The following is a 15,828-nucleotide window of genomic DNA, read 5'->3' on the forward strand; positions in this document are numbered from 1 at the left end:
TCAGTGGTAGAGCACTTGCCTTGCATGCATGAGGCTCTGAGTTCGATTCCTCAGCACCACATAGCAGAAAAAAGCCAGAAGTGGCGCTGTGGCTCAAGTGGTAGAGCACTAGCCTTGAGCTGAAGAGCTGAGGGACAGCGGCCAGGCCCAGAGTGCAGGCCCCACCACCAGACCCCCCCAAAAAAAATTTTAAAAAAAGTTCAGAGCACTCTGAACAAAATGGATGCTGTCACACATAAATTCATGGATCACTTGTTCCAACCCCAGCACACCTAATATGTTCTCACCCCATGCTGCCAGTTCTAAGAAATGTCATTAGACATTTGGAATCGTTTCCTGTACATTGTGTATCAAGTCTTGGCATAGGCATGTGGTCCAGGGATTTAAAAATCTTTGTTTTGTGCCATATCCCAGGAAGAACCAGTCCCTGAGCATTTGTTATACAACCTAAGATTCGGGAGCACTTATACATGTAGAATGAGTTTAAGTATCATCTGCCATTGGTCTGATCTTGCTTTGATCTGGCTATAATATACATTTTCTCTTGTTGGCTTGAACCATGCAGGTAAGAAATCGTTTCTTCATGACCCATTTTGATTCAAGGAAGGGAATTCTTAGGTTTGTCACTAGAACGAATTGTGAACTCCAAGAAATGTACGAGTTGCATATGGTTCCATTCCAGCATTTCAGTATGTTAATATGTTTGGGAAATTAAAAAAATAAAGTGTACATTAGAATACCGGTGAAATTCTCTAAATCCTTTGCGAGGTCATGAGCACGTTTCAGACTGTATTCACAGCTGCGACTTCATCTACACACACAGTTAGCATGCAGTCAGGACATCCTCTCCATGGCCCTGTGGTTTAGCTCCTCTCTGTAGGGAGTACTTCATTACTGAGTATCCACTTTCCATCTTCTGCTCCTTCTCCTCAGGAGAAGCGTGGAGCTCCCCCCAGTGGATCTGGTTTACTTGGGAAGTTCGGCTATGTAGCGGGATTCCCAAGGGAGAAGAGCCTTTCACCCCTGCAATCAGCTCCACCTGGCCATCCAAGGGCAGTAGTAGTTTGCTAGGTATTGTTTGAGGTCCTGCAGCTTATTGTTAGACTGACCACACTGTGAAGCAGACACTTAAGGATAAAAAGTCCCTCAGCTCAAGAGAACCTTCCAAAAAGGAAGATTGTGGAGGTTTGACAAATAATGGGCTCTATAAAGGATCATGAAAATACAGCTTCTTTTTTTCTTTTTATTTTCTTTTCTTACCAGTCCTGGGGCTTGAACTCAGGATCTGGGCACTGTCTTTGAGCTTCTTTTGCTCAAGGCTACCACTCTACCACTTGAGCTACAGTGCCACGTTCATGTTTTTCTGTTTATATGGAACTGAGGAATTGAACCCAGGGCTTCATGCATGCTGGGTAAGCACTCTACCAGTAAGCCACATTCCCAGATGATGATGATGATGATGATGATGATGATGATAATGAACAGGCTTAAAGAATTATGAATGAGTTCTGGAAGAGTGTCATGGAGAAGGCGAACAAATAAGGTCAGGATGTTTGAACTGCACCAGGAAGTTCGGGAGCTGAGAATCACTAATAATCTTTGGCACTGTTTACCTTCCGTAATTTTATTGTTTGTAGCCAGGAAGGACTTAGTTCTTCATCTGCCCGTGTATAGAAGCATGTGGCCCATGTCTATTGGTCTTTACTTTTTTTTTTCTTCCCCGTCTTCTCTTAAAATTTTTTTTATTGTTACTGTAGAGGTGATGTACAGAAGGGTTACAATTCCACAGGTGAGGTAAAGAGTACATTTATTTTTGGACAATGTCATTCCTTCCCTCACTTCCACTCTACTGGCCTTTATTAGTACTCATAACTAATTTATTCTTATAAGTACACATATTTTATTACTTTTCTCCTACTTTTTATGATATAGGTATGCTCACGCAATATATTAGTGTACAAGGCATAAGTCCTTCCAATTTTCCCTTCTTTATTGCATGATTATCTCATAATAAAGATGTATAGTACTTTGGGGTTCTATTTGTTTTATTTTAAGTAGCTACACAAAGAGGTTTCAATTCAACAAGGCAGATTCTAAGTACAAGGCATCTTGATCAATGTCACCCCTTCCAGCATCCTCCTCATTTCCACCAATCCCTCGCCCTCAAATTATGTAGTTCTTTTCCCACAATGTTTCCATCCTTCATCTCTCCTTTTGTCTGACCTCTTCTGGCTCTTGCCTCCTGACAAAATGTGTATTAAATCAGCTATAATATTGTTTTGCTTTGCAGGAAACAAAAATGCCAGATATTAACTTTTCTATGTAGCAGACAAATAGTTGCTAAATGACTGAAATATACACCAAGGGTTACATAGACCACAGTTACTCTGTGCCACAGTGAGCCTGTAGGTTCTTTTATTTTTGACTAAAATTATTCCTATGGGCTGGGATGTAGCTCAGTGGCAAAGCGCTTGCCTAGCAAGTGCAACGTCCTGGGTTCGATCCCCAGTACCAAAAAAAAGAAAAGACAAAAAAAAATAAAATAAAATTATTCCTAAACTAAAGGCCTAGGAATTTCCAATCCAAAACTCTCTTTCCAATCCAATACTCTCTTTCTGGAAGACAGGACAAGTTTAGAATCAGAGTTTTCTCTGCATCTATATAGAGCTTTTAGTGGTGGTGGTAAACAGAACTCTGGAATAGCTGTGGTGTGTCTCTGGGTATCTCCATGGGCTCCTGCATTTCTGTTCAGCCAGCTCCCTTTCCAGAAGAATGGCTTCATCTGCATCTACCATCATGGGCTCTGAGCAACAGATCAGTCTGTCTTCCAGCTGTTGGAATGATACATTTGTCTTTCAAGGTCTTATCAATGAGTATCTATTCATTGCCCCTCATTTGCTTTGAAATACTTTAAATAACATCTTTTTAATTCTTGTGGGAAATTCTATGCTCAAAATATCCAATATGCTTCCTGGATTCTTTACTGGACACTAAAACCAATAGAAAAAGTACAAATACTTTAAATAAGTATATTATGATCACTTGAGCAGATTTTGAAATAGCACTCACTCTGGGCTGTTTCTTCTTCTTTTTTTCCTCTTCTGATATTGGGCCTAAGTCAGGGCCTCATGCGCTCACTCAACACTTTCACTCTCTGGCTTGTGCTTTACCACTTGAGCCATGTCTCTACCTCCAGCCTTTTGCTACTTCATTGGGGGTAAGATTCTCTGGAGTTTGTCTGCCTGCCCTGACTTTGAATCTTGATCCTCGGATCTCAAGCTCATGAGTAGCTGCGAGTACAGGTGTGAGCTCCTGACATTTGGGCGATCCTTTCTATTGTTGATGCAACTTCAATCAGTTAATTTTCATTGTGGCCCTGTGCTTCGCAAGACAGATTTTCATGACAATGAACCTGTGATGGCAAAGAGCTGTTTTATTTGGTTTTGAAGCAAATATCACTGCCTTTAAATCTTGCTCCCATAAGGAGAAAAATGTCAGATCTCACTTCTCAGTAGTGGTGAAGAGGAGTACATTCTTCAGCAGGAATGATGCTGTGATACCACACATAGGATAAGCAAGGCCAGTTTTCATGGGCCAGACCAGCATGGCACTTCTGGTGGACACTACTGACGAACTAAGCGCCCCGTACCTGCTACCAGCCACAGGAACAAGAAGGGAGGCCATTGCAGAAATCCAAGGAATTGAGGTCTGGACAAAATCTCCCCTCTGTGAACTACATGATCTGTTAGATTAGTAGTGCCATTTACTCTTTCTAACCATTCAGAACTGAAGAATACAAGCAGGCTAAAGGGATGGCTGTTATTTATGTTATTATTTAGCATGTGGAATCATCATAAATGGGTGATTAAAAAGCAGTTGTGCAATAATTTTCCGGGGTAGAGTTCAATGTGTTGCCAAGGTATGGATACTTTCCCCCCACACTTTTGGTCCAAACAGTATTTTTTTTTATTGTGAAAATACCGTACAGAGGGGTTACAATTACATGGGCATCAAACAGTATTTTTAGAGTAGCAAAATATGAAAAATTTTGTAAGTGGAAAGTAGACAAGCACAAAACATCCTGTGGTGAGTTTCTACCTGTCCATTTACATGCTCTCCAACTTGTATTTAAGCACAATACTAACTTTAGACAAAGAAAACATTTAAAAAATACCATATAAGAAGGCACTAAGTTAATTTCTTCTTTTTCTTACTCAAATAATCCTTGGTAAAGGCAGGGGTCATCCAATCCACTCTAGATATCTGTATGCCTGGGGCACTAACAATCCCTTACACTTTCTTGTTTGGAGTGTTTGGAATCAGGAAGGAAGGAGGAAGTAACATTGGCTATGACTCAGTGAACTCGGCTGTATCTAATGACCAAAGATCGGAAGGTAGAATTGGAAGCAGAGCCAAGGGCAGGTGCTAGACTCTGGCTAATTCTTCTTGGCAACTTTTCTAAATCCATGATCTCCTTACGTGGCATTTACAGGTATCTCTGGTCAAGCATTTAATTAATTGGGCACTTACAACAATATCTCCTCCAGTGAGTTAGGGCTATTCTTGCACTTCAATTACTAGCTTTCTTTTTTTTGGGGGGGTGTCTGGTCGTGGGCCTGAACTCTGGGCCTGGGTGCTGCCCCTCAGCTCTTCAGCTCAAGACTAGCACTCTACCATTTGAGCCACAGTGCCACTTCCAGCTTTTTTTCTGCTTATGTGATGCTGAGGAATCGAACCCAGGGCCTCATGCATGCAAGGCAAGCGCTCTACCACTGAGCCACCTTCCCAGCCCTATTCTTACACTTCAATTGCCCACCTTTTCCTGTGAACCACAAGCATCTCACAGTTGTGAGCCTTTGTTCTTAGACAGATGGAAAAGGGAGCTGGTACCAAGTCTTTCAACTGCAAGAGCAGTGAGTCTCAGCAAAGACAAACTTACTCTCTACTCCTCCCATTCCAGTTATCACAACTGGATGATGGCAATCATACTACAGACAATTAAATGACAAGATGCCTATGCTCAGGGAACTATGTAATATTGTTGGACAGTCTTTGTGTGTATGTGTGTATGGGGGGGCCTCTGGTACTGAGGCTTGAACTCAGGGCCTGGATGTTGTCCCTGGAGCTTACAGCTGGTATTCTGCAACTTGAACCACAGCTCCAACTCCTTTTGGGCAGTCTTGACACAAAGATTTCAAAACTTGCCTATCCAAATCTTATAGGATTTACAATTAAATTAAGAAATCTTGTTACAATATGTGAATGACCTCCTTGTGGCCATTGCTAACACTGAACACCACCATATCAACTCCATGGCAGTGCTGATTATCTTGCCTGATGTGGCTATAAGATGTTATCCAAAATAACCTAGACTTGTAACAAATGCGTAACCTGTCTAGGTCTTCTTCAGAATGCATAAGGGAATCAAATCTCATGCCTGACTGCAAACATACTGTTTTAAACTTACATATCCTGAGACAAGAGACAACAGCAAGGGTCTGTAAAATGATTGGGTCTTTGCCATATGCCAATTCCTACTACTGGGCTAATAACAAAGCTTTTGTGTGGGGCCCTAAAAGGAACTGACATTAAACCATTGATTTGGACAGGGATGGCAGAAGGACTTTAAAATTTATGGAAAGCATTTAAATTAAATACATGGCTCTCAGTCTCTTTCTATAAATTGATTAACCAGTAAGATGATTTCATTGAGTTAATGAAGATACATGTAATATATACACACATGCTATATAGTATATCTACTATGTATAGTATATATAGCATCTATTATGTATATACATGTTATATAGCATACATATAGCATACAGTATGTATATACCTACACTATATGTATACTATATAAACATACGGTATATGTAATAATATATATACAACAGTTACATATATATATGTTTCATACACATACAATAGGACAGTTTAATACAGATTTTTTACAATTAGTCGAGGAGAAAAAGGGCACTCAGGCTGACAGAAATTGTCGATGACTTCCAGAAGACCTTTTGTAGACATTCAGAAAAATGAAAAAACAGATGGTTGAAATGGATCAGGAGTCTTTTAGTTGACATTGCCTTAGAATTTTTGACATTGTGTACCACCTTTGATTTTATATCTTGTTTCCAGGAAGGAATTTTCTTTTTGAATTGTCCTTTCATTTAAGGGGCTAATCAAGTCCATTGTAATCATTAGCCTTTATGCATCGCCACACCATCTAATATCATAGGTAGACTTAGCAGCCTTGCTGTAAACCTCCCAATTGTAGAACTGCCTCTGTGTTAAACTGTGGTTCCAGGCCTGGGCACCTCTCTTCCCACTCTCCTTTAGTACATGGGATTTTCAGTAGAAATCCTAGTTCTTTAGGAGTTTGAGATACAGAGGATCAAATTTTAGGCCAACCTGGACATAAAGATACTGGAAACTTCATCTCCAGGCAGCCAGCAAAAGGCTGGACTGGGGAAGTGGCACCAGGCCATGTGCTAACAAGTCAAGAGAGAATATGAAAGTTCACATTCATATTGAACTCCCTGAGTTCAAGCTCCAGTAGAGGTAGAGTGTGTGTGTGTAACCCCCAGCCCCACCACAAACCCACAAAGAATAAGTGAAGTCTAACAGTTAAGCATTCAGAATGAGTGACAAAAAAGTCACCATTTACACTAGATCAGGTGGTGACTATATTGAAATAAGTGACCAAAAAATAATAATATAATATATTATAAAAGTATAAATTATAAAGAGTATAAAATACAAAAATATAAAAATATAGCAAAAGATAAAACCTTAATTAATGTAAGTGAATACAAAATCAGTCCAATAAAATCAATGGTTTTCTAATCACCAATTAATACATAGAGAGCAGCATTGGCAATAATAATGGCAGACCACAAGTATGTCAAAATTGACCTCCGAGGATAAATGCATATACTTTAAGTTAGAAAAATGGCTGGGAATGTGGCTTAGTGGTAGAGTGCTTGCCTAGCATGCATGAAGCCCTGGGTTCAATTCCTCAGTACCACATAAACAGAAAAAGCCAGAAGTGGCCCTGTTGCTCAAGTGGTAGAGTTAGTAGCTTTGAGCACAGAGAGGCTCAGGGACAGATCTCAGACCCTGAGTTCAAGCCCAGAACTGACCAAAAAAAAAAAGGAACTTTCCATCTGGACATGACAGAGCATCATGGAGACACATATCTTGTTCCTCATGGAATCTTAAGAACTATTTTAACAGTCAGATATTCTCAAAACCTGTCCTCAAATTCTGTGTTCCATGCTGAGTTTTGAATTCTCAAACACAGGTTAGATCTTTCTGAATCGCAACATAGCCATCAAATAAGGACATTGTGGGCAGGCAACCTGGGTTCAAGCTCAGCTCTGGTGCTGTGTATTGACAGGATCCTCAGAGGGCTAGCCCACCACGGACTCCCGCCTCATCTCTATAATAAAAACAATCATCACACAGCTGCCTCTGAGGGCTCCCAAAAGGGCTTAACGCTTTAATTCTGTTTGGTAGTAAAGGTCAGTGGCTCCAATTGCGAAACAAAGATGAAAGGATAATTAGAAATCAATCAAGCGTCATGAATCACCTCTTGCCTAAAGCAAATAAACGGAATCTCATCTGCCAAGAAGGAGTGTTTACATATCCTAAATGTTAGTGAAATGTGCTTCAGAATTTGGCACTGGTTTCCATGGAACTTTTGGGTCAAGCTGAACTGGTTACATTGCAAATCCTGACCTTTTTTATTTTGTCAGTCGTGGGGGCTGAACTCTGGGCCTGGGCGCTGTCCCTCAGCTCTTCAGCTCAAGGCTAGCACTCTACCACTTGAGCCATAGCTCCACTTCCAGCTTTTCTCTGCTTATGTGGTGCTGAGGATTCAAACCCAGGGCCTCCTGCATGGGAGGCAAGCACTCGGCCACGGAGCCAACTCCTAGCCCAGAACTTTTTCCTTTATTGTCAGTTCTAAGAGTTGATTGTCATGATTTATATTTGTTTGTGCTTAGCAGCACTGGAGTGTGAACTCAGGGCCCCCTGCCTGCTAGGCAGCACTGTAACACTGGAGCAATGTCTCTGTGCTTTTAGGAAGGACCTTTCATCTTTGCCTCTGTTAGTCTCTGTGATCCTACTCAATATGGCCTCCAGCACAGCTAAGATGATGGGCAGGAGCCGCCATGTTGTCCTCTGCCAGGATTTCAGTTCTGAATCATAGAAGTAAAGTCCTGTGGGTGGTGGGTTGGGAGTGGATATTTACCCCCAAGTAGATGGAGTGTGGGCCATGCTGTGCACACAGTACAGCTGGCCCCATAGTCCTTTTGGTGGAGGGAATACAGCAGGGATTCTCTGGCTTGGTCCTGGGGCTGGGGAACATGGTGCTTATGGGTGTAACCTTCTGCAGGGTCACTTGAAGATGCCGGTGTCCACGCAGACCTTTCCATGTTCAGTTCCTGTGCAGACACTGAATCTCACTCCTACCTCCCTGTCATAGTCCCTCTGCTGCCTAGTTACACTGCATCCCGTGGTCCACGGGAATGGGATCAGTAACAGTAATTTCAAATATACAAAGCTCTCATTCTCAGGCTATCAATTTCAAGTATTGGTTTTTTGGCCCCAAAAAATATTTCAAAATTTGTTTTCTAAATATTTGTTTATTTTTGTTATTACTATTTTTTTGGCCGCTCCCGGGGCTTGAACTCAGGGCCTGGGCACAGACTTCTTTCCCTGGGCTGGCTTCAAACCGTGATCCAGGGATCATAGTGTCCTGAGTAGCTAGGATTACAGGAGAGAGCTACCAGCATCTAGCTTAGTGGGTTTTTGTTGTTGTTGTTGTTTGTTTTGTCGGTCATGGGCCTGAACTCTGGGCCTGGGTGCTGTCCCTCAGCTCTTCCATTTAAGGCTAGTGCTCTACCACTTGAGCCACAGCGCCACTTCTGGCTTTTTCTGCTTATGTGGTACTGAGGAACTGAACCCAGGGCCTCATGCATGCAAGGCAAGCACTTGACCACTGAGCCACTTTCCCAGCCCAATGTGTCAAGTATTTTAAAAGCTAAATGATTGGGGTCAGTGAAGACAGGCTATATAATGGTAGCATAATAACACACACCAAATGATCATTGAGTCCAAATGAGAGAGACAGAGAGAGAAAATGAGGTGATAGCCCTATAGGAAGACAAAAAAGGACACGGTTTCCTTTGTACAGGAAGGAATGCATCATGGAGAGGATGACAGTAGACTTAGTCAGAAGGGTTTCAGGGTGAGGATGACAGGTGGGAGGAAGGCATGGCCTCCATGTATTAAGGGAATCTCTGGAATAGCCTTGGTTGGGGGCCTGGCACATGAGAGGAGGAGTGTGGACACACTTAAGCTCTCGTTGTGCCATACTGATGCTCTGTTACCTGGTGGTGAGTCTTGCCCAACCCCTAGTGATAATGTACCAACAGCTCGTGGGTTTTAGCTTAGTTCCCTAGCACGGAGTCTTCACACGGTTGCCATCATGACATTTGAGGCTGGCCCGTGCCTGTGGGAGTTCAGCAGCGCCCCTGACTTCCACACAGTTGGTGGCACACCATCATCATTCAGTCAGGACAACCACGAGGTGTCCAGACAGTTCCCATAGGAGTGGTAGAAAGGGGAAGGAAAACGAATTTAGATTGCCCTGGCAGGGAAAAGAAAATTGATATTAGTTCACATTTCTACCTCTATAGATGAAGACAGGTACTCAAGAGTAGGGGGTTCCAGGTCATAGGAATCAGGGGGCATTGAGGTGAGAAATAAATCTAACTCTAAAGAAGATATTGGTCTAGGTGCCTAATTAATGAAATCAGCTCTATACTGCAAAGTTCAGCATTTTAGTGCAGAAGCTGACAAGACTTAGTTGGAGGGTGCACTTGCCCTTGGCGCTGCTTGGAAATCTATCTTCTGATGATTCTGATGCTCATTCGTGAAAGGTGTACTGAAAAAACAAGAAGTCTAAAAGAATCATAATGATCACTTTGGTGTGGAAGTCTGTACCAAATGTGTGGTAATTCTCAGTTGAATGAGAAACCATAGGAAAACTCATCAAGATTAGGGTGCCCAGCAGAGCCCCTCTAAGTCCAAAAAGGAGCCAGGGTTCCTAATCCTTTTTCTAATCCTAATTCTTTCATACGACTTTGGATTCAAGGACTTGGACCTGGACAATGGGTTGCAAGTACAAACATGAATGCAATTGGGAGAAAAGGAGGCAAGGGGTGACACTATTCAAAAAGAAATAAACTCAAGCCAGGTGCCAGTGGCTCACGGCTGTAATCCGAGCTACTCAGGAGGCTGAGATCTGAAGAGCGCAATTTAAAGCCAGCATAGCCAGGAAAGTCGGTGAGACTCATCTCCAAAAAACTCCACGAGAAAACTGGAAGTGGGGCTGTGGCTCAAGTGGTAGAGCGCTCACCTTGAGCTGAAGAGCTGAGAGACAGTGCCCAGGCCTAGAGTTCAGGCCCCACAACTGACAAGGAAAAAAAAAGAATATACTCATTATCTGACTTATGTATCTGAAACCCTCTGTGCATCACCTTTACAATAAAAAATTGAAGAAAAAGGAAACAAAACATAAATGCATGTAACTTTCTCTCCTAAATCTGTTTTATTTTTGGCACTTCACACTCTCTGAATGATGAAATGTCTCCCAAATAATCCTCACATCAAACAAGACATTCGTGGGTAATCAGGAACAGATTCAGCTCTCTGGCTCATGTATACATTTCCTTATTCTCGTTTATACTCGTCACACATTTGTTTATCTTGTCACAACCTCCTTTTTGTTGTTCCTCTTGCTATTGTTAGTTTTAAACTATAGAAATCTCTGAACTGAGCAATTCCTTCCTCTCTACTTCTGTGACCTTGGCAAGAACCATCTGCCTTCTGCCCTTCTGGACCTCATGTCCTTTCTGCTGAAATGCTCTCCCAATCTGCCCTGGACACCAGCATCAGCTGTCAAAGGCTGGCCAAAGATGGCACCTGGTTCCATCAGCTGCCCTCTGTGCTTCTAGGATCCAGGCCTTCACTAGTCACTTCATTGTTTCATGTTCTTTCTGTGTGTGGAAATTGTCTTGATCCCATAGAGATGAGCACTTGCTCTATCTCCTTGTTTTTTGGAGGAGTCTTACAGGTAAAGTGCTCTACAGATAATGAGCTTTCCTTCCACAACTGAACGTGCACACACTACTACTGAACACTGTCCATGGGACATTCTGCTTTGTTATTTGTTCAATAAACAACAAAGTAATGGAACAGAGTGGATGGCTGGGTGGCTAGCTGCAGGACCCTGCCACTCACTAATGAGTGCCTTACTCTAGGCCTGTGGTGAAGCAGCTCCATAGCAAACCTCTCCTCACTCTAAAACATCAGCATGGCCTCACTTGTTCCTGTGTCACCAATGAAGATGGGAGCTCTCAGAGACCAGTGCTGTATATAACTTGCAAAAGGACAGGTCACGACCAGACACGAACCCACGTCTTCCTCATCCCAATTCATCAATATTTGATCTTCCCAACCCTCAGCATTAAGGAATTCTTGTAAATACACATGAATACCATTTGCATCCATGGAAGGAAATCCCTGAGATCTAACGAAGACATAGGATATCAGTCACAGATTCATGAACAAGCTAGTCACCTTCACTACGTGGAATCGTGCTTTTAACATGTCCAAACTAAAGGTCAAGAGTGAACTCTCCCCAAATGGAAGCACCAAGAGGAAGAAGTGCCACCTCCTCTGCTCTACGAGGTTGTGGTGCAGCCAAGCTTTTCAGCCACACACGACATGAAATGAGCATGAATCCCTTTACCTTGAAACACAAGGGAATAAAACCAAGAAGGCAAGGAGAATTTCCATAAAAGTACAAGGATCAGAATCAGGAGGAAGGTGAAGTAGAAGAATAGGATGAAGAAAACAAGATGGTGATAACAGACCATCACAACGGTAAACGTAGCAAACATGCCCACACAGACCCCTTGTGTGAGCGCTGCATCGTAGCTTGGAGGCACTTGTGAGCAGTGTGGCAGTGGCCAGGTGCCATGATTGGATTTCCCCAACGGTCCAGGTTTCCAGCAAATCACTGGGCTCTGATGGCATCTTCCTGTTGTTTCCTGTACTGATGCCAGGCCAATCCTGTGGCCCATACTCTCCTTTGCTGGGAGGGATCAACAGCAGGATCTGAGGGATAAATAGAGGAGTGCTGGGTGCTCAGCTCCTGAGACAATTCCGTGATTCTGTTCACATCCAAGGCAAGAGCCAGCCACAAGCACCTCACCATGAAGCTGTTGGTGGTCTTCATGCTTGCTGCCATCCCCCTGTGCTGCCATGCTGGTGAGTTCTCTGCAGGAAAGGCTTCCTTGGGACCACAGGTTGTTACCTGAGCCCTTAGGGAACATGTCTATTCCCCACCGCCCCACTCCAGGCCTAATGTAGTACAATGGGGCTGGGTGACATTTTTTTAAATAAAAATACCATTAATCCAGATCTTCAGAGAGGCAGAAGTCTGGCGGATATTTTTCCTGCCTTTGACCTTCTAGACAGTGTATCATGTCCTCTAAGAGCATTACGCCATGACATGAGGTGGTTCATGAAATGAGGATTGAGTAATAGAGTTAGATATTTGGTGGGATTGGTGGAAGAATGAATGCTGATGCTGGAGACAGACGCAGATGGATTTCTGAGAGCCTTGTGAGTCTCTTTAAATATGGAAAGGAAATGAGAAACCTCCCAGAAACAACGTGCAGGCTGTAGCCAAGACCCAGTATTGAACAGTTTGAGCTCACACAGCAGATATTTGTGGGTTTGATATGAGCCCTTCCAAGAAGTACTTAGCCTCAAGTACCTCCATGTTCAATGCTGACCAGAGGAAAATCCATGTCCTCCACAGTCCTCTCACTGCTAAGAGAGCAAAATGCTGTCGGGCAGAGATGGTCAGCGTGGACCTGTCCCAGGGGTCATGTTATATGCACAGTTTATGAAGCCTGTTTAGTTTGCTTTCTGCAATTGTTCCCAAGTTGGTGCCCATTGGTGAAGAGATGAGATAGATGTTCATGAACTAGATTTTAACAAATGACACAGGCAAGGATGAACCCAGCTCATTCCCGCCCAGCATCTGCGTTCTTTCACCTCCACAGAGGGGTCACATATGGTCACGTCAACGACTATTATTTTGTAAAATGGTTTTTGGTAGCATCAAGGATTGACTACAGGGCCTCACATTATTAGGAAAATTTTCGACGACTCGAACAAGTCCTCAGTCCTTTTATCTTTCTTTTCAATTTGCATTTTAGAGAGTGTTGCATAGTTCATCCTGGGACTGACTCTTCAGACTATATAGATTCTCTTAGGAAAAGCCTGTGTTCACCCTCAGGCCTACACATAAGGTTCAGTTTTTCATTGCCAGTTGATACAGGCTATATTTTGACTTTCAAAAAGCTAGTGGAAAGTAATTAACCCTCAGTATTTCAAGAATATTTACAAATCCCAAATCACATTCTCAATGATAGCAATGACACATGGCATGCCCTTGAACACAAGAAGACTCAGTCTTGTTTAACTGGATACCATGTCAGTTCATCTCATTTCTCGAGGGTCTTGTTAGCCAATGTTCCATAGCATTTATCTTCTTTGGCATTGTGTAATTGGGCAAAATCGAATAGGACTTAAAGGACACCAAGAGCATGAATTTTCTGTGCTGGACCTAAGAAAGTTGGGCACTGTCCCAATCCCTCTGTTCCCCTTCCATGTTTAACTCCTTTCTGAACTGGTGTCTCTATGAAGACCTGTGATGATTGTCATCATCAACCTAAAAAGCACCGGAAATGGGTTTGTATGCCTGGCTCTGAGCCCCTGTTCTTATGTGTTTTCCCAGGCTCAGGCTGTGAAAAGCTGGAATATTTGCTGAATGCAACAATAAGTCCAGAAGTAAGTGTGAGTGAGTACAAGGAAATAATGAGTCCTTACGATTCTAAAGGTGTTGCAAATGATGCATTGGAAGAACTGAAAGAATGTTTTCTCAAGCAGTCCAATGATATTTTGGCCAATGTACAAGTGATGATGGTGAGTGTGTTTTGTTCTTTGGTACTTTCTATCATAACGAACCCAAGAAAATCAGAGGCTGAGTTTGTCATTTATAATATCAAACAACTTGGTATGCACACTCTTTAAAAAGTCTATCATTACAAGAGGAATTTTTTTTTGTTTGGCTCTATGTCTGTGTGTCTGTGTGTTTGTGTGTCTGTGAGTGCATGTGTGCACACATGCAAGCATGTGTGTGAGTCCTAGGGTTGGAAGTCAGGGCCTGGGTGTTGTCCCTGAGCTTTTCTGCTCAAGGCTAGTATTCTCTGGCTTTTCTCATGAACTTTCCTGCCCGGCTGGCTTCAAGCTCATTTTCAAGACCTTACACTCAGTACGTGAAAATGGTTAAAAACTCTTCCAGTTGAGCAGGAATTTTAGCAGTCCTGTGGTAAAAGAGTGGAATCCAAAGAGTTCAAAGCGCTGGGTTCTCAGCAAATCATATCTGTGGCATCTCTACAAGTAAGTAATTCAAACATGAGCCAGCTTAGGGAAACATGAATCCAATGTACCATTAGGACTTGTAGAAAGAATGGCACTCCTTTGGCAACAAGAACTATTTCCTGAGCAGTAAATAATCTGAGCATATAATCTGATTTTGCTTCTAGAACATCTTGGATACCACTTATTAGAGCTAAAGAGAGTACACACGCACACACACACACACACACACACACACACACACACACACACACACACACACACACACACTCACTCACTAAAACAAAGAGTGGTTTTAGGTTTAAATACTTGACTCTGCCAGACAGAGTTGAACATGCAAGTGATGGCCCTGTTCTGTTTTCCAGAGTCACATATACAACAGTGAGCAATGTGCTTTTTATTAACCTTCCACAACATCCAGGACCCAGAGGAATATACGATGTGCTCAAACACCGACTGCTGATGCTATAAAACCAGGATTTTCCCTCTTATTTCTGTCCTTTAGTACAGGAGATGCAAGACAATTGTTGAAACATTCTCATCCCAATAAACTAACTGCAAGCATGAAAGCTCTGTGTTGTTATTCTGCATAAGCAGAGGCTTCGGTAGGCGTCTGTATCGCAGCATGCCCATCTACACACGTTCACAGTTATTCATGAAAGAGCCCCCGAGAGTCTTCAGGATGGAAGACTCTGGAAAGTGCTTTCCCTGCTGAAGTCTGTCCTCAGCATAGGTCCTTTCTCTGGAGAAGCCTCTCCCTGCCTCCTCTCCACCCCTGGTGCACACAAGCCTCTCTAAAGACCTCAGGCTGGTGCCATCTACAGTTGGTTCAGATCAGATTCCTCAGGGTACCTCCCTCCCCACCTGTGCCTTCTCCTCGCTTCCCAAAGTTGAAGAAAGAAGAGAACTTAAAACACACTTCTCCTTTTTACTTTAAGGTGCCAGGACCACACTGGAGGGTGAGACAGGCTTGTCTTGAGGAATGACGGTGACCTGTGTCTGGACAGAAAGCTCCATTCTGTACCCCTGTTCAACACACCTCTATGGAGGAAAGCAGAGGGACCTCTGAATCCACCATTTCTCAGAGGACAAGACAATAGGATCGGGAAAACTAGAGAGGATGACATAATAACATCTGTGCTTTGTTAATTATTACTGGCATAAAAGTGAGGTACAGAGAGGTAACAGTGACATAAGTCAGGTAATGAGCACTTTCCTTTTTGGATGTCACTCGTCCCCTCTCTCTTTCTAGGTCTTCTCACCTCCCCCCCCCCCACAAGTTGTATAGTTCATTTTCTA

The 15,828-nt window shown here is 42.8% G+C and overlaps 1 long non-coding RNA gene across 1 annotated transcript; it reads left to right on the forward strand.

Annotated features, from left to right (window-relative positions):
• Positions 1-12,269: 12,269 nt before the first annotated feature.
• On the forward strand, positions 12,270-15,000 carry LOC138833515 (uncharacterized). The gene is made up of 3 exons (XR_011373942.1): positions 12,270-12,345; positions 13,886-14,073; positions 14,895-15,000. It is a non-coding gene; the product is annotated as an uncharacterized lncRNA (long non-coding RNA).
• The last annotated feature ends 828 nt before the right edge of the window (positions 15,001-15,828 follow it).

This window comes from Dipodomys merriami, unplaced genomic scaffold (assembly GCF_024711535.1).
Source record: "Dipodomys merriami isolate MVZ:Mamm:240054 unplaced genomic scaffold, mDipMer1.0.p SCAF_21, whole genome shotgun sequence".
NCBI classification, from domain to species: Eukaryota; Metazoa; Chordata; class Mammalia; order Rodentia; family Heteromyidae; genus Dipodomys; species Dipodomys merriami.